We start from the raw sequence: 4,025 nt of genomic DNA, 5'->3' as shown, positions 1-4,025 counted from the left end.
ATTATAAATTATATAAGTATTACGTATTTTTTTTATAAAAATCAAATTTTATTATTAAAAATATAAAATTTTCACATAAATTTTATATTAGTAGACAATATTTATGGGATTGTAATTACAAATATCATTTCCACCGAAAACACAGGCATCACCCTTGCAAATATTCATCCGCAATCATCATAACGGTCAACTCATCCTAGTAATCCAAAACATTTGTTGTCAGCCTATGAATTTTTAAAAGTGTTTTATTTTATTTTTTCAGTTTCAAAAGGTTTTAAATAACTCTTCGAAAAAAATGTCAGAGACAAACTGAACGAACCGGAACACACGCAGACACAAACATCAGAAACATAAAACTTCACATTCTATCTATCTCACTCACACTCCTCAGTCATCACTTTTCCTCTCTCTCTCTCTCTCTCTCTCTCTACCTCTCCCTCTTTTCCATCTTTCCATGAATCCCGACGAAACCGAAGACCTCCTCTTCTCTCACCACCACCTCAACCCCCATCATCTGGACCCACCACAACAATCCTCTCGGATCCTCCAATCCCAGCCGTCCATTCAGCATGAATCCCAGGACGACCCCGCTTTCTCCCTCCCCGAAATCGCCCTTTTCCGCTCCTCCCCCTCCTCCTCTCCTTCCTCGTCCTCTTCGTCCTCGCCTAGCCACTGCTCCTCCAACTCGACGATCCAACCCGCCCTGGCCGCTGTCCCCAAACTCCATATCAGCCCCGAGCCCCACATCTCGTCCCAGTTCTACACCTTCAATTCGGAGTCCCACTCCCTGATGATCCGCTGCCTCCTGGAGCACCGACTCGCCACCCCGGCTGAGATCCGCTCTGCCACACCCGGGCCGTCCTCAAGTCCTGGCGCGCCGTCTGGAAGGACCGCAACGAGGACACCGCCTACCTCACCGCCTGGAAGCGCATCCAGGACAAGCTCGCCGCCCACGTCGACCCCACCACCGGTAACCAATTCCTCTGCTTCAAAAACAATTCCCAGCAATTCGTTTCCCATATTAACCAGTGGCAAGATATCGTTATGACTTTCCACTCCGACACCGATATCAAACACCTAGGGCTTAAAGAAACTATTGAGAGAATTAAGCAGGCTTGGACTGTAGGTGCCAAATTTTACGGCATACCTGAGAGCTACATCAGGGTTTGTGTCGCCGCCTGCCCCGTGTGCTCTGCAGCGTCGTCAGGGGGTTCCTCCGCTGCTGCGCGAACTAAGCGTCGTAGGTTTGAGTACACGGAGTCCTTTGATGTGCCGGCGAAGGAAGTGCCTAATAAGCTTCAGCAACTGGCTGCCAAGCATAAGGTTGTGCTGTGCATCAGGCAGAAGTATATTAGGTATAAGCCGTTTATGGCGGAGGTGAAGGATTATGCTTGTCATAGGGCAGGTGAGCCTGCCGCGAAGAAGTCAAAGATTCTGAAGAGGGAACCTTACGCGTCCAAGCGGTGTGGGTGTGGATTTCGGATCAGGGCTATTGTGCCAATTGCGAATTATAATGAGAAGGATAAAACCTTTGTGTATCAGGAAGAGGGGATGGCGGTGTTTAAGCTATATGCGGTGCATACAGGGCATGAGCCAGGGCCGTTGGATGGGAATGCGAGGATTATGCATAGGGTTGTGGGCATAAAGGTGCTTTTTTGATGGACCAAGAGACGGTGTACGGGGTGAGTGAGGAAATGGAGAATGAGGGGTTTGGGTTGATGGGGAAGGATGATGGGGATTTGCAGTTTTCAGTTTTGCACCAGGTGCAGGAATTGAGAACTGAGGTTGGGTTGCTAGAAGGGAAAATTGCAAAACTCCCACATGAATTATTGGGTTCGGTATCTCAAGAATTGTGTGAGATTGTGAATAAAGTCAGAACTGTGGGGGAAGAGAGTTTGAAGACAATTGGAATGATCCCGCACAAGCCGCATGCAGATGATGTGCTGGTTGGTGAGAATGATCTGGTGCATTGGAGTGATCATCACCATGAGCGTATATATGTGGATGGCAAGGATACAGATTTGATTGATGATGATGAAGACAGTTTTGGGCGAACTCTTGGTGATGTTGTTCCTTGGGACCAGTTGAGGGAAGATTGTAGGAGTCAGAAGGATCTGATGAGCGAGCCTTGCAAGCCTGAAAAGTGGTTGAAATGCAGTGACTTTGATGAGAAGAGCATTCTTGATTGTGAAGATACTAAACTAACCAAGCCCAATAGGCACGATGAGGCTATAGTCACAGATGTAGGTCTTGTCGGTATACAGGTTGATAGTTTCTACCAAGAGAATCCTAAATGGTATGATTCTCCTTGTGGATTGGACTCCAGTGCAGATTGCGAGGATAGTGGATTTAGGCATGGCGAGATTGTGTAGAGTCAGCAGCATAATTAATCTACTCTAACTTGGTAGTGGATTTTTGTTGTAGCCATTCATCCCTTCACACCGTCGGAAGAGGGTTGTACATTAATGTATACAGAAGACTGGAGCTGCTCACATGTTTTTTTTTGGGTGTCTTTGCTGCGTGTGGTTTTGTAAAGTATATCTCAAATGGGCTTTCCTGCACATATGTGTTTTAACTCTTCTAAACGACTTTCTTGGCCTTCAGATTTTTTAGGTTGCTTTTGTCTATGATGCACATTGGTGACTGTTTCAATCTGTTTTCTTCTTTCAAATCCTTGTATGTATGACATGTCTTGTCTTGCTTCCACAATTCTTCAGGCATTATGTGGATTTATTTGCCTCTCTCTTTTATTTGCATCTTCATATGCCTCTTTTTCTGAAAGCTCAGCTGCCTGTCACTTCATAGTTTTTCTGCTTGGCTACAGTGCTTAACAAACAGTTTGATGCATTGCTGCTTGGTTAAGCTTGTGCAATTTGTTGTGGAGGTTGCCTTTGATCAACTGGTCAGTATCACCCTTTAACATGCATTGAAATCTGTCTACTTTTGGTCTTTGATCATCTACCTGGGCATATGGTACTAAGTTTTTTTTATTGGCATCGGGTGTCCGGAGCAGCGTCCCGACTAATCCTGGGGTGTACCAAGTTAGGAGGTGATAACTGCACTAGTGTAATAGTGCCTCGTGTTTTTGAGCATCTTATCTTTGATGAGAACTGAGAAAAAAGAAAATTGGCATAATTATCCTCTCTCCTACAATTTCATCCATCTCAAATGTTATATCATATCAGTCTCTCTCCTACAACTTCATGTATCTTGTGTTATTTTTCTTCGATTAATACGCTCGGTCACTTCCAGAATGTTTGGTGTTAATTCTTCAACTAGATCATTATGCCGCAAGTCTTGTTGAACTCTTCTAATATCCATGAATATTTTTTCTTTATCTTCTATTTCTACCATTCCTTTGTTCTAGACAAAAATTTTGGTTCTTTATGGTCTGGCTAGGGGTGAGCAAATTTTCGGACACCAAAGATGACCAGTTGGCGGGAGCCAGCCAGTGATGAGCTGCAGGCAGCTGGGGAACTTTGCTTTACAAAGTGTTTGACACTGGACGGCGTCCTTGGGGTGGTGTTGTGCACGTTTATGTAATTCATCAAGAAGGTCAGACATAACTTCCTGTCTTGCCCGAATCCTCAGAATTTGGATGTAACTGGCGCTTCTGTCATTTTACTCAATGGATCTAGTCTTCATGACTTTCTTGTATCATTTTCTAGCTCCTAACTTATAATAGGTGTTATCTTTTGTTACTACTTGTATACTTGGGCAGAGCCTTTTTACTTCTTTTAATAAAATTTTATCTTAAAAAAAAAATTTGGATGTTACTTTATCCAGTCATCTTAGATCATTGTAAGACATAAATAAGGCAAGACTGATTCACTTCCAAAACTTGGGGATCAGATCTTTCTGGAAACACTAGTCCCTGACTCATGTTGTGAACTCTATTCCACACAAGATTATAGCTTAGCAATCAGGTACTGCTAGAAGCCTATATTAATGGTTTTGTTTTTATATTTTCTGGGGTATTTCATATAGGTGTCTCTTCTTTTTGTATTAATTGTTGATAGCAAAAC

The 4,025-nt window shown here is 43.5% G+C and overlaps 1 pseudogene; it reads left to right on the top strand.

Annotated features, from left to right (window-relative positions):
• The first annotated feature begins 310 nt into the window (after positions 1 to 310).
• On the top strand, positions 311 to 2,781 carry LOC121246183 (annotated as a pseudogene).
• The last annotated feature ends 1,244 nt before the right edge of the window (positions 2,782 to 4,025 follow it).

The sequence above is a fragment of the Juglans microcarpa x Juglans regia genome, chromosome 1S (genome assembly GCF_004785595.1).
Source record: "Juglans microcarpa x Juglans regia isolate MS1-56 chromosome 1S, Jm3101_v1.0, whole genome shotgun sequence".
Lineage (NCBI taxonomy): Eukaryota > Viridiplantae > Streptophyta > Magnoliopsida > Fagales > Juglandaceae > Juglans > Juglans microcarpa x Juglans regia.
Note: the sequence above shows the minus strand (reverse complement) of the source record. Positions and strands in the feature narration are given on the sequence as shown.